Source organism: Panulirus ornatus, chromosome 49 (assembly GCF_036320965.1).
Source record: "Panulirus ornatus isolate Po-2019 chromosome 49, ASM3632096v1, whole genome shotgun sequence".
Classification (NCBI taxonomy): domain Eukaryota; kingdom Metazoa; phylum Arthropoda; class Malacostraca; order Decapoda; family Palinuridae; genus Panulirus; species Panulirus ornatus.
Window position 1 is genome coordinate 3,092,346 of NC_092272.1, and position 21,364 is coordinate 3,113,709.

Below are 21,364 nucleotides of genomic sequence, written 5' to 3' on the forward strand. Positions count from 1 at the left end.
TTTGAGTGTGTCGAATTGGGGCTCATTGAGTTTTAACTCGACATTCGTTTTCAGTGTCTCCAGTCATGGTCAATAGACTGTCAGTAATCATATACGCCTGTAATTGAATGCACCGTTGTCCCAAGTCACTAGTGATTGGTAACTTCAGTTTCCATTGGCTTGCATCACGCCCCAGAGCTATTTTCCTGTTGTATCTTTTGTTTGCAGTTCGCCAAACCACTATCCTTCTATTGTCTTGGGAAAATCTGCGTTATTAAGTATAAATGGTTTTGTAGTCTATTCCCTTGTGATGCTGCTGACGATGGTCGAGTCTAAAAAGGAGTCCATTCGAGAGGCTTCTGGGTTACAGCAGTGGCACCAGGCTTTTTGTCCCTCCCCAGTTGAGACACTTGTTCCGTGTCCTTGCAGAAAGCCGAGTCATGGCGTCCACTGCAGAAACCATTCTACGTGTTAAAACCACATTGCTAAGCCCTGTGGTCTCTTGTGACTGCTCCTTCCAGAGAGAGAGAGAGAGAGAGAGAGAGAGAGAGAGAGAGAGAGAGAGAGAGAGAGAGAGAGAGAGAGAGGAAACTTGATTCTCCTCCCTACCACCACCACATTTCTACTAGCCAACGTGAGGGGGCTTGATTTCTGACCAACTTTGACACAGACTGAGGAAACATTTACATGTTCTGTGGTATATGGAGGACCTAGTGTGTTTACTCCTACATCAGTATGCTGCCTGGCTGAAGTTATGCGTAAGATAGTATTTGTGGGCATATATATACGGTCTATACAATTTAGATGACTTTATTGTTGATAAAATTTGTAAAATGATAAGCTCGGTGTATGTTTTGGACAATCACATGTTTACCAAATGGCGTCCTAGCTTCGTCTCTTCGATGTATAACAACTGACTTAGATTTCTCTCTTGTGTCTCCCCTGATGATGTGATTATTACACGAAAGTGCACTTGGGAACTTATCGTGTTTCATTTTCCCGTGGACTCATAGGAATATCTTGATCACGCGCAAAATTTTGATCCTTTCTAACATATATATATTATTGTCCTGTTCCTCTTGTAGTATAAACCTGCAAGACAACAAAGTAAACTTAATCGTAGATGAATATTGTATCGCTGTAGTTCTCTTGAGCTCCAGAAAACAGTGTTGGAAATACATTCCACTTAGTCACTTGACAACCTCTTATTTCGAGGGGAACAGAACGTTTCGAGAGGTGGCAGATGTGATGATAACATGCACACCCGTGGGATCGATACACATCCATAAAATACGTGAAGGGCCGGATTCTATTCCCGGGCGAGGCAAAACAACCAGACAGGTTTCCTAACCCCCAAACGGCCTTTGTTTACCGGTTGGTAAGACGAGAGGCATAAGTCTTTGTCGTCGGAAACAGCGATGGTGTGAACAGTTCATTAAATGGAAAAATAACAGGGTTAGGCTTACTATTTTCTCCTCTGTGCTTCGCAAGGGATTTAATCAATATATGGGGAAATTACTTTGCTTACCCATTTATTGTCTCATAAACTCTCTAACCTCAACTGCCACCTCTCTCTTGCCTCTCCTCCACACAACATTCCAGCTCTTCCATCATTAACTAGTTGCATAAACCAAGTCTGTCTCAGGGGAAAACGTAACAGCCCTACCACGTTTAAACTATTCAGTGAGACGTTAAAAAAATAATTCTCCCGTCTAAGGACAACAGGGAAATGGCCCAGCGGGGCCTGAGGGAGACTGGCTGAACCCGCCACAGGACCAGTGTATATGTAAGACGTCTTGCTTGTCAACACCACAACTCGATCTTCCCACACCACAGACTTTCATTTCAGTTGCGGAATATTCACTCGTTATCCAAATCAAGGTACCCACCATTGCTACCACTCCAACAGTGCCCCAACCACTATAACAGCCACACAGCATTATACACACTCATCACCATAACTAAACAAAAGCGGTACGCGACCCATTTAAACAACCTCGTAATGGGTTCTTAATTTTATGCAGTTTACGGGTCTCGTACGACGAGGCTGCACCATAGCGACAGGAGGTTACTACGTCTCGCACACAATGTAAGTTAGGCTGGAATGGTCTTTGTTTTATCCGAATCTGACTTATCCGTCGTTTTATATTATTTATCCGATAGTGTGACTCACCTTGCCATTCGAACGTGCCACTTTCGATGCACATGACACATTTTCAGTAGTCTGTTATCACCGAGGAACTCATAAATACTTCATTATTTACCTTGAGCATGAGTCAGACAGTACACGAAATTGAATAATCCCGAAATGCTTTTGTTCTGGGCAGTTCACACACGCTCAGGAGAAAGCTTGGGAAACCATTTACATAAACAGTTATGCCTCCGTTTGCCACACTACTAAATAAATGTAAATTAGTCCTCCACAGAAGCGCCAGTCCTCCTGCAGGAGAGAGAGAATGGACGAAGAACGGCGAGTGTACTCACCTCCTACCAGCCGACGTGGGTGCTGGGGAGTCACTGGGGCGTGTCACGGTCACTGCCGAGGGCGGCAGGGGTGTCCCGAGACACCCTGGGAGGGCTGGGGGGGAGAAGGGACGGGAGAGGGCGGAGCTGGGTGTCCTGAGATAGCGGTGGGGGCGGAGGGAGGGTCGGAAAGGGAGAGTGTGAGTGCCGTGAGAGGTGGGAGAGGGGAGAGAGAGTGCGTGTGTTGAAGGGGGTTAAAACAGGGGCGGAGGACTGCCTCACTACAGACATCTCCTGTCATCCCTTACCAACAGGGTTGCCCTGTTAGGGGTTCGAAGGAGTGCTACACACACACACACACACACACACACACACAAGATGTAGAGAAGTTTCAGCCTTAGCCTTTGGTAGCTGAATGAGAGAGAGTTAACGAAACTTGAGGCAGCAGTGTGTGTGTGTAGTGTGCGTGTGTGTGTGTTGTTTGTCTTGCTCGTGTGTATATCATGTCGCCTGATACAAGACAGGCAAAACACACTTCCGGTTGGGCAAGTACATATCATGGATGGATATGAACGTTCCGTGTTCATGAGGCTATCAGTCTAACACGAGAAACACACACGAGAACACTTTGTCTTCGACTTTGACGAACTGAAGTTTTTTTTAAGGATACGTCAATGTAGGAAATGGAATAATGATTTGGTAATGAAATACCTCACAACCGTTTAGGTTTTAGTGGGCTTAGCATAAACCCTTTGTGATCTATGTAATCGTTTTGCGCTAATGCAGGGGGGTGTGCAGTGTTCAATAAACTAGTTGGTGATAAATGCAAAATACACACACACACACATGCACAAAAAATGGATCGAATGTAATGTTTTATGATCTTGTCAGTTAATTTCTAAGCCAAATACAAGATAACAACAAAAGGCTTTGAAAGAGTTATGATGATATTGCAAGATATCAAATGAAGATGTTCATATAACCCCATACAGTGTGTCTTCATAAATATCGTCAAAACGGTTTGCCCAATTCTAACTTCGACAAAAAGCACAGCCTATTTCCATAATTAAATAGGGACACAGAAGAATCCCAAAGTCGTACTTCTGGCAGATAACACCTGATGATTACTACCACAATGATAAAACATTCTGATGCCTCTCATCAGTCTGTGTACTGATATTTTGTTGGTATTATTGAGCACAGTTTGAGTCTAAAATCCGTTTTTAGGATGCGACTACAATCTTACATTTGCAATTACGCATCGCCTGTGTCACACATTTCACCCTCTGTGAATGCTTGAATATGTACTGATGTGTTGTATGTGACGAGTGTTTCTAATAGCACGTAAAAAAAGAAGAAAGAAAGCGACATAATTCCCTTGTAATAAAGTCCGTCGCCTTGTCACCAACCGTCATTGTGGAGGGACTGGCTGGGCGGCTCGGGAGGAGGACGGAAGGCTGGGTGTGGGTGTGGGGTTAGCGAGGCTATGGAAGAACCCGGAGGCGGGGTTGGGGTGGGTTGGGGGGACATGAGAGGGGGGTTTTTACTCGGGGGAGATGAGTTATTCCTGCGATGTGGTCTTTTAAGTCGAGATCCCCGGCTTTGGGGGTGGCTCGTAAAGAAAGTGGAGGCGTGCGTTTAGTTTGGGGGAGAGAGAGAGAGGGGAAGGACAGATGTAGACAAAGAGAAGCGTCGCACGTTAATTGAATTACGGCGGGAAAGTGGGCTTCCTTCACTGTAACATCACGCACCCCCCGGTGTGTATCCTCCCCCATCTCTCCTCTCCCCCTCAGGCGTCCGCCCTGGGGCGGTATGGATGGAAGTGGGGGTGGTTACGGGGGAGGAGGAGGAGGAAGGGAAGGGCGGCTGTCTCTGAGCGGCCCCACCCAGAATTGCCTTCCATACTAGCGGGAACCAACGCCACGGACACGTCAAGTGTTACACACGCAATGATGGTGTAGACGAACACGCACTAGGACACTCATGGTTGTTAGCCCCCCATCCCAACCACTGTTAACATTATCAATAACCATTAAATTGTTCAACGTATAGACGATCGTACTTCTTTAAAGACTGTCAATTTAATGGGCCAATTTTAGCCTCCTTATCTTCGCCGTTTGGGTAATTATTTTTTTATAGATCTATTTTTGGCCTCCTGTTTATTATGTGATATTGTCAGTATCCTTGGCGTTTAACTGAAGTAGATATTATCATAATTATTATTATTATTTGTTGTTATTATTGAATAAGCATTCGTCCACACCTCAAGGATTACGCACTAGGCTTCTTTACTGAAACCAAATTTACTTTCCCATCAACTAGGACATGGCTGGTATAATTATATGCTGAGAATCACACTATTTAGAAAGTAAAATACACATGCACATTACGTTCAGAGGACAAATCTGGTTTCGACGCTGATTAGAACCGGTTTGCCTAACAATGGTGGAAGGTCAAGGATCTTAGAATTCCACATTACTTGGCTGTGTCCCTCTTCTTCCTAGCCTGACCATGGCCACATTATTCATGTTGCCTTAGGGCGAAAAAGACAAGCAATGATATAATAACACGTTGACCAACCACAAAACACAAAGCAAAATTTGCGCTAGTGGAGTAAGTCATAGTGGGAGGGAGGTTTGGACAAGAACATCTTGGCTGAAGTGAACTGAATTGACCGGATTAACTCTTTTTTTTTTCTTTCTTTCTGTCTTGTTTCACGTACACGAGAGTTGTATCTAGTCCAAGAAACATGTGTTTGAATGTGTGCTGGTTATGTAAGATATACGTATGTGTGTATACTGGGTCATGTAAGATGCATCAGTTTTTCTCTAATTACACCACCTCACACAGTCCACCAACATGTCTTGCTAGTAATCGTTTCCTAAATAATAGACAATTAAGATATGACCAACTCCTCATCTGCAGACTACAATGTGAAAGTTCCATCACGTGAGGATGACCTCAAAAATCATAACACACCTCCTGGACATTTCCTATAGCAGCATCAAACATATAACATTAATTCGTGCAAATACGACATTGTTTCACTCCTGCATCGCCACAGACATCTACCGTCTCTATCTTAATCCCTGACAGACATGAAACCAATTTGTACACTCCCATCAGCCTAAATGGGCAAACACTTCTGCTTTAACAAGTCTCCAGCCATACTGGGCATCGCATCCAACACGTAACAAACAATGACTGACCACACCACAAACACCAACTCGAAGCCTATAAACAAACTTAATTCCTTAGTAAAACTTTTCCAAACATATCGTCTACTGCATCCTAAACTACGCCTCGCCTGTTTCGTGATACAACTGATCAAAAGCAGATATATAAGAAAGATACAAGCCACACGAAAGCAACAATCACCAGCTGTCTAGCAATCTGTCCTAAAATTTCTTGACCGTCTCTTCTTTAGCCTCTGTGTCTTGTATATTTGTCCCACAACAGCTGTGACTGTGTAGGACTCTTTGATTATTCGACTTCCTGCCTTGAAGCAATGCCCTCTTCACCCCAGTGCCATCTTAATGGTGTACACCACAAAGATGATCCTGGTGGAGCCAAGGCTCTCTCTTTTCCCCACCTTTGCTATCTGAAACAGATGATTAAACACTCAAACACGAGTTCCCAACCGCCACTATTCTTTCAACACACTTGACTATTTTTTTTTTTTGACCTTTAAACCCTCCCAGTACACTTACTCTATTTCTACCCCCACAGGGTCCTCTGACTACAATCTTATCTCCTCTAACTGGGTTCGCCCACTGTCTATTAACCCTTCAGAACACCAACTCTGGCAGTTTAGGAGAGAGGTCAGCGGGCTTCTGTACCATCTTTGGCTCAGACTTGTCTCTAGTTCTCTGGCTAGGATATCTCTGTTGATCGTATAATGGAGGTTTTCTTGGCTGGGATGGAGACCTATTTCCCAGGCCTTTTATTCCATGTTTTTGATCGCTTCTCCGCTGTTGCCTTTTGTTTTGGGGACGAAGCATATTGGGATATGAAACTTTTTTTCCTTCTACTGTTCCTCGTAAAGTCTGTCACACCTTAGTCACATGAGTGTCTTGACTTTATTTAATGACAGATTTTAATGGTCCTTGACCATAAGATGTTTCCAACTTTGTATTTCAACTTTTCTTCGTCTTTTCCGACCATATTTATAAATAACTCTCCAGCTGGGAAAGCCGCTCGTTATGTTATCCTATTTTCTTCACATGCATCTTTGGGCAATGCTGAGTTTAGTTCTCCAAAAAATGGGAAAAAATATTCAGTGTGTTTACTTCTGCAGGGTTTTTCACGAAGTCTTCCAGCAACGTGATACCTGAAATTTTAAGTTTGTATCCACATTTTGCATGTAGGCGGTCAAACATACCATATGAAAGTAATGTAATGTATGGAATGAAATATCTGCAATGAATTGTAATATCCTATGTAACATTAACCCATTGGGATCTGGCTTAAGACCCTTTGTGACTTTCGAAATCCTTTTCCGCTACCGCTCACAGGATGAGCATGGGGTGCACAATAAAGTTGCCGGGGTTACAGGCACAAATGAGTCCATCTCCAGGCTCCATTTGGGTTCTCATGGCGTCTAGCCCTTTAATGGCATACCCCCAAACCGTCTTGTACAACACCACCAAACATTCACACTCCCCAGACATATTCAAGTCATATTTCTTCGTCTGCTCTCTGGATACCACCCATTTCTCCAGCGTTTCGAACACTGCTTCAACACATCACAAGATCGACCCCCCTTTTGCCCAGAGTGCAACTTCCACATTGAAGATTATCACTTACTCAGTTACCCTGTAGTTACACTTCCCGGTGGACGTGGCTGACTTCCTAGCCTTGCGGGACAGGAATATAAAGCTATTAAGCTTCCATGAGTTGCTTAGAATGATCGTTTTTTTATTAGCTTTTTTAGAATAGATAGCACAAGACGTAAACAAGATGTGATGCAACGGTTCTATACATGTTCCAAGACGGTGGGTGGTGTTCATACTGACCAGGTCAGCTTGCTTGGCTCTACAGTCACTACAGGAGAATGTACTACTGTGCTGTTGTTCTCTGCCCACAGTGCAGTGCAGAATTGAGATAATATTTCCAAGGTCAAATCCATGAAGACGTTCTAATTCGTCTGGAACTGACATGTGTTATTTTTTTTTTCTCTTAGCAATGTGTTGATGCAACTTGTTCATCGTCCGCTAACTGGGGAAATATATGGTATGAAAGTGATAAAGTTCAAGTATATATACTAGCTCTTAACGTAGATAATCATGGGGTTGTATATAAAACTTCGTGAGCACGACGGGTACGACCCTTGAGCACGACGGTATACGACCCTTGAGCACGACGGTATACGACCCTTGTGCACGACGGTATACGACCCTTGACCACGACGGTATACGACCCTTGACCACGACGGTATACGACCCTTGAGCACGACGGTACGACCCTTGAGCACGACGGGCACGACTTGCGTGTATCATAGCGAGATCTCAACCCTGACTCTTAGGGTCAAAGAGCAGGCTCATATTAGATCAAAGGGCACGTACCGCCTGCTCACAGGATAACCACACGTCATAGATAACACAATTGTAGTGTGACACGAGAAGGAGACAATTGCTTCATTGCTCCTAAGGTTTATTTTAGTTTCTCAAAGAGTTGTTTTTTTTTTTGATGACGGAAAGCACTCACACCTCGATACAGTTGTGTTCTAGTCGATCGTTTAAGTTTAATCTCAAGAGAAAATAATATAGCATAATATAAAATAATATATGATAGTGCCTTATTATGTAACATGATATAATAAAGTGGTATATGATGCAGAATATAAATATCCAAGACCAGGGTAGAAGCTCACCAGAGCATTGGATTAGCCTGTCGTACCTGGAGGAGCGGAGGGGTTGCACACACCCCGACCATGTCACGTACCCACGGGTGCTCTACCTAATGAATGCTACTCCAGGGGGGGTTTATGGAGTGGCAGAGGAGAGGGGAGTGAAGTTGGAGAGGGCGAGGGAGAGAAAGAGAAGGGAGTACAGAGGGGGAAAATAGAATAATAAGAAACGTGGAGGAAAGATGCGGAAAGTGGATGGAACTACAAAGATAGATGGGGTATAGAGAAGGAAGGAAGACTTAGGGTTAAGGGAGAGTGAGGTGTGGGAGAGAGGAAATGGACAGGTGATAAAGGATGGAATTAATCTCATAATCATATATACTAGGCTATAAATCATATATACTAGGCTATAAATCATATATACTAGGCTATATAGCATGGCAGGGGCGAGGGCATGACAGGTAACTGACCATTCTGAATGTATAGGTATGCAAAAGTAGATGAATGCGCACTTTACAGAGGTAGACTGAAGAATCCATCTACTCATTACGGCACAAGACAACTAGAAGAGTACAATTAGGATCTCACAATGTGATTACTACAGGGACTGATGAACAGATCCAGTGAGCACTTACACACTTTAAGTATAGAAAAGAAGAAAACAAATGAAGTCAGTTGACATAGGTATACAAAACTATCAAAGACACTGATGGCTCTTTTGTTGTGTCTGTGAGGAGCTGTGGGGAAGTACTTAAATTTTCGGACATATGGTGGTCATTATCCTTTTGTTCCCGTATGGGTCAGGTCGACCATACCTTAAATGACGTAACGTTGTAGTTAAGGGTCGTAACACCGTGCTAAAAGGATCGTATGGTCAACCTTAAAGGGGTTAGGTCAGCACGCGCGTGTTTAAAAGCTAGGCTGTGTCAGAACGAGACCATACCATTCGAATGTGTTTAAACCCTGACAGACCACGAAACAGCTATTCATAGAGATACAGTTATTTCAGTACGTGTATTTTATAAACGAATCAAGCTGCTGTATTCTGATCAAACCCTCAGGAATCTTTCACACGTAAGATAATATTAATTATTAAGGGAGAAGTGACCAACCCTTCTCCCTTCTTTCATAGGTAACAGATCTGGTAAAAGTTTGCATCATAACTGAAACCCTTGCAGTTTTCAAGACACAGTATAAAGCGTACGATAAATCAAGGAATTTAATGTACGAGTAATCAAGGTTTTCGCTTTAGAGTTCGTAATCTTTTCCGTAAACTGATCGTAGAGCAACAGCTCAATAAATAAAGGTAGTTGCATTGTTTATCCTTACAGATAATGCCCGTTGAATTTCACACTCCGTTAACTGACACCAGTCTATGTATGGCTATAAAGTCAAAAATATTCAGCGAGTTGTTTTTAAACAAGTGAATTAGAATACACTTAATATTAACAACTTCCCACTCCAGTGAGGGGGGGAAATCATGTGTAATAATGCAGTACACGTGTTTGTAGGTAGCACACCACAACCCCAGCCTAGGCAATATGCAAACAGCAGCAGGACTGAATGGAGTTTATCATGTCCTTGGAGCGCCTCCTTGACCGTATGTAACCTAACCAGTAATATGAGTAACTTGGGACGAGTTTTGTGGTCAACTTTTACAAAAAAAAACCTCAAAGTAATGTACTTCTATGATGCAGTTTCCATACAGTGTTAAATGCAGTAGAAATATCCCGAATTCTGTTTCGCTCATAAAGTTTGAAAAAAAGTTATTCAAACTGTTCGGAAGTTTCAAAAAACTTCATCCCGTCTCAGGATTAAGATTGTATATCTTGATATGAAGATTGTATATCTTGATATGATTTTTTTTTACGAGTTTGGGTTAAGGGAATCTTCGTATTGTATGTGGGTGCGTTGTGGGAGTGTGGTGGAGGGAGGTTGGCTCTGGTTCCTACTGGTTCGAGCCGCTTCGCCCGCAGCTACGCCATCACTGCGCGTCACTTCCCATGTGAGTGGACGAGGAATGTTTAAGAAAAAAAAAAGGAGATTAACGTCAAGTAACTTTAATGAACTAACTGCGAGTGTGGTGATTATGTAACTGCAAAGGAACCACTGTATTGTTGCGTACATAAACCCAGTGTATTTCCAAAGGGACCACTTGTATTATAGCGTACACAAACCCAGTGTATTTCCAAAGGAACCACTTGTATTGTAGCGTATATAAACCCAGTGTATTTCCAAAGGAACCACTTGTATTATAGCGTACACAAACCCAGTGTATTTCTAAAGGAACCACTTATATTATTGCGTACACAAACCCAGTGTATTTCCAAAGGAACCACTTGTATTATTGCGTACATAAACCCAGTGTATTTCCAAAGGAACCACTTATATTATAGCGTATATAAACCCAGTGTATTTCCAAAGGAACCACTTGTATTGTAGCGTATATAAACCCAGTGTATTTCCAAAGGAACCACTTGTATTGTAGCGTATATAAACCCAGTGTATTTCCAAAGGAACCACTTGTATTATTGCGTACATAAACCCAGTGTATTTCCAAAGGAACCACTTGTATTTTTGCGTACATAAACCCAGTGTATTTCCAAAGGAACCACTTGTATTTTTGCGTACATAAACCCAGTGTATTTCCAAAGGAACCACTGTATTATTGCGTTCTTCCGAATAAACCCATTGTATTTCCCGATGTTTGATCACTATGGCGTGATTGGTGTACTCGTATTGTACATTAAATATGTAACATCGTAATCTTCCCTTTGCCTCAATGTTTATAGAAATTGGGACGAAATAAATGAGTAGCAGTCATGTAACTCTGAGGGTAACTGCCCAAAATCAAGTCCAAAAAGAGTAATTCCTTGTAAATGAATTAACTAATGACAGGGCTAGAAACCTAATATATTTCTCTGATTCAGCAATTTAACGGCCATTGTAATTTCTAACTTCATACGTCTCTCGTATCCATAGGCCTAGAGATGATTTTTCCACAGGCTTTTGACTTGACTACATACTCAAAATCTCCATTTCCTTCTTGGGGTTCTTCAACTCGTCCCAATCAGCAAATATTTGGAAAACTAAATTACCAAAATACAAATCACTTGTATAGTAGTAAACCTTCAATTAGTATGTTTTACCTTCAGCATTATACAAAATTTAAAGCTAAAGGTGTTCTCAAGTTTCGAAATATGCCATTATGTAAATATATACATCTCTAATTAACAATGTATATATTTTTTGCTGTACATGTTGATGGTTCCCTGAAATGCTGTGGGTTGAGAATGACAAGTCTGTTGCTACAATGAAGTCCAAACTTCACAAAATCTATGGATGGCATCTTGGTTCAATTCATTTGCCATATGCCATAGAATTAAGCCACATTCTTCAACATAGTCCCGTACCTTAACCACTTGAAATCAGGCTTAATAGATGGTGAATGACAGAGTTAGTGGTTATGAACAGAAGTCTTCCTATAGTCTGTAATAAACACTGTTAATTAATACACTTTTTTTTTCTCTCTCGTCTCTATAATTAAGGTCTAGTGTTCTGGTTGTAATGGACGAGGCTAGTTTACCTTGAAGTACTATGTTCATTAGTAATTTGACTTATATGCTTTTAAGCAACTACTCCAGTATTTTGAAAATGGAAATTTTGATGCAATATAAGTGTTCAATATAGAGGTTAAAAACAATTACATTTACGTTTAATGTTAGGAGACGAAGAATATGGCAGACGTGTGGACTGATATGAGAATAATTAGCGTATCTTTCAAATTATTACTTTAAAAAGCATCTGTAAAATAAAATGTTAGAAATTAAACCTCTTGCAGTAATTAATATGACGTAAGTCCGATTTAAACAGCTTAATTCTATTACTAGGATCAAAATTATCTAGGAAATAAGATCAATTAGCAGATTCTATATGCACGTGATAATTTTCAGGTAAGTGATCATCCGGCTCTCTAAGCCATCACTAAATTATAGAATAAACTTTTGCTTGATGTATTTCTTAAATTGTGGACATGTTCTTGAGGGGGAATAGTCTTTTATATAAGGTACCCCTTTAAACCTTTACATATTTTCCGTTTTCTGTGACGCGTAATGAATCCAATTTAAGAAAACGAATTCTGGTAAAGTTTAGGGATGACTAATATTTTATCTCAGACTTGGTATGCAATCCTTGTCTCTAATTCTGTTCACATTTACATGAACTAGATCAAATATTTACTTTAAGGGTAAGGGGAAAACTTACCAGTGATAATGAGAATCATAATTATGGATTCTTTACAAGTGCAAGAACACATTTGCACATGTGTTTGTGTGAAAAGGACAATAAAACCCCAAAGGTCATAGTTTAACGTAAACTAATATTCCTTAAAGTGTTGGTCGATATTCCTAAGACACACATCAACCTAAAGTTGTTTATACAACTCACAGACACACATGGGCTGACCCTTGTCTGTAATGACATTTGACCTGTATTTAATAACACCTCGCGAGCACACATCTGACCTTAGTCAATGATAAGAAGTAAAGGCTGACCTTAGCCAATGCCACATTTGGCACTTCTTTACGTCTACTTTGTCGATAATAATGTTATCTTCGCCATGTCCTGCTGAGGGTATTAACTAAGGGGGAAGAAATGGGGGCCCCCCCTTAGCTTAGAGCAGAGTAGCTGCCTTGCAATCCAAGTTTAGAATATTTATCGATAAATGAGTAATAAATAAAATAGGAATATGCAAGCTTGATTTCACATCCACATAGCAATGCCTCCACCAGAAACTGTCAATTACAAAATCCTTCACCTTAATCCAGATTGAAAGACAGTTTATTATAGATATTATATTTATCAAATTTACTTAAATTTACATACATAGATTATTAGAATTACTAGGTTATTGTCTTGTGGCCTTTTAATACATGCTCAGGAATTAGCTTCAATTATCAACCCCAACAGTGGTAGCTTATTCATTTATTTTGCTTTGTTGCAGTCTCCCGCGTTAGCGAGGTAGCGCAAGGAAACAGACGAAAGAATATATATACATATATATATATATATATATATATATATATATATTATATTTTTTTTTCTTACAATAATGATACTAGTAGTCATTGTGGCTTACGCCATATAAGCACCACTTACTACATTCATAATACAAAACAGGATTCTCTATATTAATAGATAATTTTATTTTGATATCCCACGCATTTCACAATAACCTTCCATGGTGCTGTTCCATTAATTAGAGCTACCAATTGTGTAGTTTAGGCTCAAATTTCCCCATTTAAACCCCCCACTTCACATTGTTCCACCCACACAAACACAAACATCAGGATCCAAAAATAATAGACAATAAAACAAAATATTCTTCGTACACTTCTCATTATTATCCTTCGGCATTACCAACACAACATTTCGGCATTACCAACACAACATTTACAAAGTCTTTAGATAATAATTATAATACTTCATACAGTTATATAAGGCTTGTACAGCTTGCTTTATTTAAAAAAAAGTACTTCAGTGTCCATATGCAATCTAGCCTAACTCGTTACTTTTTATTTAGGGCCATTTTAACCAACTATGGACTGTAAATACGCTTCGATAAAGAGATATTACTAGATTTGACGTCAATTCCACATTGACTTATGCAAGCGACTATTTATGGTAACTAAATTATAGCGTTAACAATAGAATGGTTGGGCTTTCAGAATGACGTCATGTCTGGGTTCAAAGGGCACCACCGTCCAAATGTATATCTAAAAATCATTGAATAATTTAATACAGTCATCATTCAGCTGAAATTCCGTTAATTAACGATAATTACTCTAACTATTTTCGTGCTTTGTAGATTTATTCGGTAAAATGCGAGCAAGATCCATAATGTTTAACGATCCTCATTTGACTACGTTTCAGATGAATGTTCGAGAACATTCGATGTCGCGCGACACCATAGAACAAGCAGTTTGATAGTTTAGTGGCCCATTGTGATTGTTAATCACTCGAAGAACCTTTTTTTTCGTGATTTGTGATATATTTTTAAGTTTTAGTCGTGGAAAATGTCGGAGTTATGGAGAGATATTACTTAAATAGACCAGCGCTTGAGGGGCAGCTGATGCCAAAAACTAGGACGGCCTCTAACAAGGTAAGGTTTTTTAAGGGTTTTAATGAGTTACTGTTATCAGAAGGTACGAATATACTGTACAAGCTACGATTTACTGTTGTTTATTTTTCTGGGTGTCAATTGCTTCTTAGATGGTTCTAAGTTCTAATTCTGGTGTGGTTTTAGCGTCGAAAGTTCTTCGAAAATTTGTAAGTTTCCTACATGTCCATTTCGTCAAATTTCCCTAACAATCTTTAAAGTATCTTTTGTAGTATCTCCTCAGCTGCTGTGCTTCGAACGAGGCCTTTTAAATTACAGAAATGGTTCGTCCTCATTGATCTGTCGGCAAAATAACGTTTGGGCTAATTTTGCGCCACTTGATTGTTGATGTACCTACACATTGCATTATATATATATATATATATATATATATATATATATATATATATATATATATATATATATATATCATTACGCACAGGTTTCTTATCAAATACAATGGGTGAATATATTTAAATTTTTTCAACGGTCCAATTCCAGTGAGCCGCGTTTCAGACGTCCTTGTATAATGCTTGCATGGGAACGAAGCGCCCTCAAAGACCCGCGAAAATGATTATCATCTCGCGTCTGTTACATCCATTCTGCTGGAGACATTACCTAAATATTGTGCTTCTCATGGGTCGCTCAGAGACCCAGGGTACAAAACGAGCGCTGGGGGTTGTGTGCATGTGTGTGTGTGTGGAAGCACTTGTACGTTTCTCTCTCTCTCTCTCTCTCTCTCTCTCTCTCTCTCTCTCTCTCTCTCTCTCTCTCTCTCTCTCTCTCTCTCATATTCTACTTTGTGTGTGTGTGTGTGTGTGTGTGTGTGTAATTCATATATATATATATATATATATATATATATATATATATATATATATATATATATATATATATATATATATATTGGGGGAAGTGATACACGTATCTTGTTTTGTTTAAAAAAGTTACATAGCTTTAGGATTTGAAGTGGAAGAAAGTTATTTTTTTTTTTTAAAGAAAGAGGTCTATTCCGATTGGTGTATTGACAGAATATATAATTTTTTTTTTTCGTGTACTTAGGCATTGATTATCATGGACACCGCTCGTTAAAGTGAACTGACCTTTTCCTGATTTGTTTTTGACGTATTGGATATATTCTGCGTGTGGTTTGTACTGATAGAAGATAAGATTTATAGTAATCTACTCGTGTGGTTGTTTTAAAACCGACGTACCTAATGTCGTGAAAAAGGGGCTTGCGAGATTGAGTGAAATGCAGGGTTGTGGTGTGAGAGGTTAACCATTTTCTATCCTCCTTCGCTCTCAATCACTCCCTCACACTTTTGTTTCCCCCCAGAATGTACCAGCCCACTGCTGGTCGCTCCAGTGATCACATCCACCTGTAGTACACCCACTCATCTCCATTTCTCCCAGTCAGCATTTCTCAGGTCCGGACCCCTGCGAAGTGGCCCATCTGAATTCGTCCCTTCCTTAGCCTTCGTTCGCCAGCCCTTCGTTTGTACGCCCACCCAGCCTCCTCCCCTTTCAAGACCTTTGGAACACACATCTACCTCTCCTCTCATCTCCCTCCCTTAGCCTCCAGGTGGCGTTAATTATAGAGGTTGTTATCTTTCCATACGTTCAGGCCCAACTCCATGTCGGTGCTGGGTTACTTTGAAGAGGCGCTAAATCCTCTATTTTACAGCGTCTAAGGGGATTGGAAGCTCATTATAGACGATAGGGTAATATGTATACATATATATTTTTTTTAGTGGCTGAAATGTGGTTTCGGATCCCCATTCGACAAGGCATTGGCGATAAATTCATTTTGCGGTATTAGATCGTTTGTCTGTGGGATTAATCGCGATTTGGCTTTGGTCTAGGGAGGTTAGTTAACCTCGGTGTGATGAGCTGTTCATCATGGTTGGAGTAGTTAGATCGACGGACACACACACACACACACACACACACACACACACACACACACACACACACACACACACACACACAGGAGAATGGAAGATACCAGATTTGTTTTCAAAATGAGCATCGTCTGTTTGGCCTATGACTCTAGACGTAAAAAAAAAAGAAAGGAAGACGCTCGTAAAGTGAACCTATTTACTTTTTATACGTGGTCGCCCGTAAACAAAAGGTCGTGATGGTGTAATCATCGGAAGATATGTTTCGCGCGCGTAATTGGTCTGCGATCGGGGTCCCAGCGAAGCGGCCCACAGGAAAGAAACGAAACGAGCTTGGGAGACGGAGACGTGGGAAGGAAGAATATGATGGCGTCTACGGGCATTGAAGGCCGAGATAGGCTGGAGTTTGACGATGTTTATTGACAGGAGCGAATCCACTTGCGATTGGTGGAGCCAGTGTTGGGTTATAGCAGTTACGTCTCTTTAACTACTACACCATCGTAGCCAGAGTGTTGACAGTAGAGCCACTGGGAATGAGGTCGTCAGTTCACAGTGTGATTAGGGTCATCGGTATGATTTGGTAAACAGTGGTGATACGCAAGGTCAGTGATTGTAGCGCATGCGTTAATGTTCTTCTATCCGACAGGTACGTGGCGAGGTAGGAGCAGTGGGGGTGGGACTGGCTCCTGAACCCAGGATTTGACTTTGAAGGATTCGACAGCCGTACTCCACCGTGTACACTGACTTGCTACAGTGGGACAGTTGTAGTGGCCGGCGTCGTGGTGGCGATGAGGTAAGTCGTGGTGAGGTGGGAGGTAAGTCGTGGTGGCGGACTTGGTTTTCGTTGTGTGCTCAGGGATGTCAAGTTTTGTGGTGGTGGTGGAGGTGTCGTAAGTTGGCCTGGTGGTGCTGGTGGTGTGGTGTGAGGTTCTGTGGTGGTGATGGTCTTTGAGGATCCTGGGGAATCGTAGTTGTCGTTCCATCACTCACGTCCCTCTTCCATCCCCACCCCTTTCCACTGCTCGTAACGTCCCCCTTTCCCATCCACTATCCCAGTGCTCCCCCTTCTCCTCCGTTGCTCTGAGTATCCTCCCTTTCCCTTGCAGTTTTCCAGTATACCCCTTCCCCTTCCATTGTCCCAGTTTACCCCTTCCCCTTCCATTGCTCTAACAGCCTCACACCCCTTCACTGCCCCCAATTTCCCCCCCTCCCCTTTTAGATAAACTCCCATCCCCCTACACTTTCCTTAGTTCCACATAAGGGCCAGCATCCCCCACCACTCCTATCCAGGTGACTCACCGTGACTCACGCTCTCCTACGCTCCTCTCACCTGGTCTCGCTCTCCCACGTCCCCCCCCCCCTCACCTGGTCTCGCTCTCCCACGCTCTCCCTCACCTGGTCTCGCTCTCCTCCGCTCCTCTTAACCTCGTCTCACTCTCCCACTTCCTCCTTGATATTTCAGTGGCTGGTTTATTTGCACTCGATCCAATTTTGTCAGATGATATATATATATATATATATATATATATATATATATATATATATATATATATATATATATATATATATATATATACATTCCTGTGATTGCTTTGGGACCCCAGTCTTGAGAGGGACCCAGTGTTACTCCAGGACCCCCTTTCTTCCTGTAGCTCCTACCACTCCAAAGCTGCGCTCCCTCCAGTAGTAGGGGAATGACGGGGACGCCCTTCCCTTTTGGATGAAGAAGTTCTTCTTCGAGGAGTTTGTATACTTCCCCGTAGACGCGAGACGATGATGATGATGGTGATGACACAGGCAGAAAAGGGAAGGAATAAAGAGAAAAAAATATATATAAAAGCCAGTGAAACTTCATGATGGCCACTGAAGTGCTGGGTGAGCGGTCGCCATGAGGAGCCTCCCCTCGTAAGAGAGAGAGAGAGAGAGAGAGAGAGAGAGAGAGAGAGAGAGAGAGAGAGAGAGAGAGAGAGAGAGAGTTGGGTAGGGTAAGGGTGGTGGGTCAGCGATATCGGATCTTTACGCCTTTCAGAACGGTCCACTCACGTTCGCTGGAAGTCATTCCTGGATATACGTCGTTCGTTCGTTCGTTCGTGTGTGTGTGTGTGTGTGTGTGTGTGTGTGTGTGTGTGTACGCACACCACTATCATTAAAGTTTCTTGAGGTTGTGTTTTGAGTAGGAACACTCCATATCATATCACACAGCCTCTGCTCCACATATACTGAATCGTTAAGAAGAAAAAAATAAGTATATTGGAAGAGCGCGAAAAAAAAAAATTAATCTTGGCAGAGCGTGCCAGAAAAAAAATTACCTTGGCAGAGCGTGCATATTGTTCCCCACGTCCCGCAGGAGACCTAGTTATTTACACACAGTGTGTGTGTGTATGTGGGGCAGACTTGGTGCTCCCTCCTGAAGTCGTTCTGTGAGGTGCTTTTCCCTCGTAGCCTGAAATTGCTGCTCTGTACGAGGGAACGAGGCAATTGTCTGTGTATAAGTTGGAGGAAACGAGGTGTTGTTGGCTGGCCCTCTTGCGTATACGACGGTACGACGTTTGAGTGCGACGGTGCGACGCTTGAGTGCGAAGGTGCGACGCTTGAGTGCGACGGTGCGACGTTTGGGTGCGACGGTGCGACGTTTGAGTGCGACGGTGCGACGTTTGAGTGCGACGGTGCGACGCTTGAGTGTGACGGTACGACACTCGAGTACGACCGTGCGACACTTGGGTGTGACGGTACGACCCAGTGAGTATGTTGGCGTAACGTTTGACCTGATCAAGGTCATCATACCACAAGGGTCGTACCGTCGTGCTCAAGGGTCGTACCGTCGTGCTCAAGTGTCGTACCGTCGTGCTCAAGGGTCGTAACGTCGTGCCCAAGGGACGTAACGTCATGCTCAAGGGTCATACCGTCGTGCTCAAGGGTCGTACGTGCTCAAGTGTCGTACCGTCGTGCCCAAGGGTCGTACCGTCGTGCCCAAGGGTCGTTCCGTTGTTGCTTATCGTCGTTCTCGAGGGTCGCACCGTCGTGCTCATGGATCGCACCGTCGTGCTCAAGGGTCGCATCGTCGTGCTCAAGGGTCGTACCGTCGTTGCTTATGGTCGTGCTCATGGGTTTTACCCGTCGTGCTCCAGTGTCTTACCGTCGTGCTCAAATTGTAGACTCGTCGGATGGTCTTGTACGTCCGTCGTAAGACGGGAGCAGAAATCTGGATGGATGGGGTCGGCTCTCTCTCTCTCTCTCTCTCTCTCTCTCTCTCTCTCTCTCTCTCTCTCTCTCTCTGTATATATGTGTGTGTGTGTGTGTGTGTGTGTGTGTGTGTGTGCGTTCGCTCGACAGTCACCCGCTCTATGTTGCGATACCCTCAAGATAAAGTCGACATATTCCGACGTGGAAGATGACTGAGATTGTATCTTGAATTATATATTTATTTTATGTATATGCGCCCTAGGACTCTCTCTCTCTCTCTCTCTCTCTCTCTCTCTCTCTCTCTCTCTCTCTCTCTCTCTCTCTCTCTCTCTGTCCACCTTTCCCAGGAGGTGCTGCGGCTCCAAGGCTGCGCTACGCCCAGTAGCTGGGACGTGAGTGGGGAGTCCCTTGACGGCTTTGTACTCCCGGTGATGTAGCCTCGCCCGAGGTGGCTTGTCGCTCGCGGTGTAACCTCTTGCAGGCAGAGTCCGGTAACACACACACACACACACACACACACACACACACACGTATCCCTAGATACACATATATATACACATACAGTATGACCAGTGTTATCAGAAATCTAGACATGTGTCTTTCTGTCTATGACATATGTTCTTGCAGGCTCGCTCTTATATTGTTACGGTAATTATTCATTCGTAAGTGTCAATTGGTTGTTAGCTGGTTCTCCTCAAAACCGAACGCTTAACATACGCGGGACTTACGAGTTCCATGTGGTAGAATGCGTATATTACCATCATTCCAGTCGATATGACTCAGGGCATTACGCACATAACAGTAATCCGGGACTTGTTGATGATGGGTTTGAGAAGATACATATATTCTATTGGATCGTGTAGATCTTTCATTTGATAAATCCCCCTTTCAGTTGGCGAAGAAATCGTTCTGTAGATTTAAAAACCCGCAACAGCTGCTCCATCTCTCTCTCTCTCTCTCTCGTATGAACTCGGTGCCAACCCTTGGTTTATGTTGTATGAAGTTCGTTGTCTCATAATAGCTGTGGTTGCATGTTTAATGCATGGTGTTTACTCTGGTTTTCCGGCTTGGATTGCCACTCTGTCGGGCTGCGTCCTCTGGTTCAACATTCTTCCTTCTCTCCGCCTCTCTCTCTCTCTCTCTCTCTCTCTCTCTCTCTCTCTCTCTCTCTCTCTCTCTCTCTCTCTCTCCCTCTTCTTGAGCAAAGACCAAATTCAACAAGGGAGGGGAAAGGAGACTGCTTGCTTCCCCTCCGTTTCGTGGCGCATCGGGCGACGCGGGGCCTGAAGTCGGCTTTGAAATGCGGGGGAACCCGACTGGCTGGCTGGATTTGTTCCCAGATGTTAGTGAATAAATTATGAAGGACGCGTTCTTCATCGTCCTTATCAAGATTCCTACAGTAGTTAAGGATTGTAGGCTCAACGGGCGGTAGGACAGGGAGCGTGTGTAGAAAATGGGGGAGGGGGACGATATCTATGTGTCTATCTAGATATTTCTATCAGTCTCGATTTATGTGCGTATACATGTGTGAATATATATATATATATATATATATATATATATATATATATATATATACACATGTGATGTGATTATTACACAAAAGTGCACTTGGGAACTTATCGTGTTTCATTTTCCCCGTGGACTCATAGGAATGTATATATATATATATATATATATATATATATATATATATATATATATATATATATATATATGAGAGAGAGAGAGAGAGAGAGAGAGAGAGAGAGAGAGAGAGAGAGAGAGAGAGAGAGAGAGAGTGGGTCGTGGGGGAGCCGGGGGGGAGACTGAAGTGTACCACAGGAGAGATGGCTG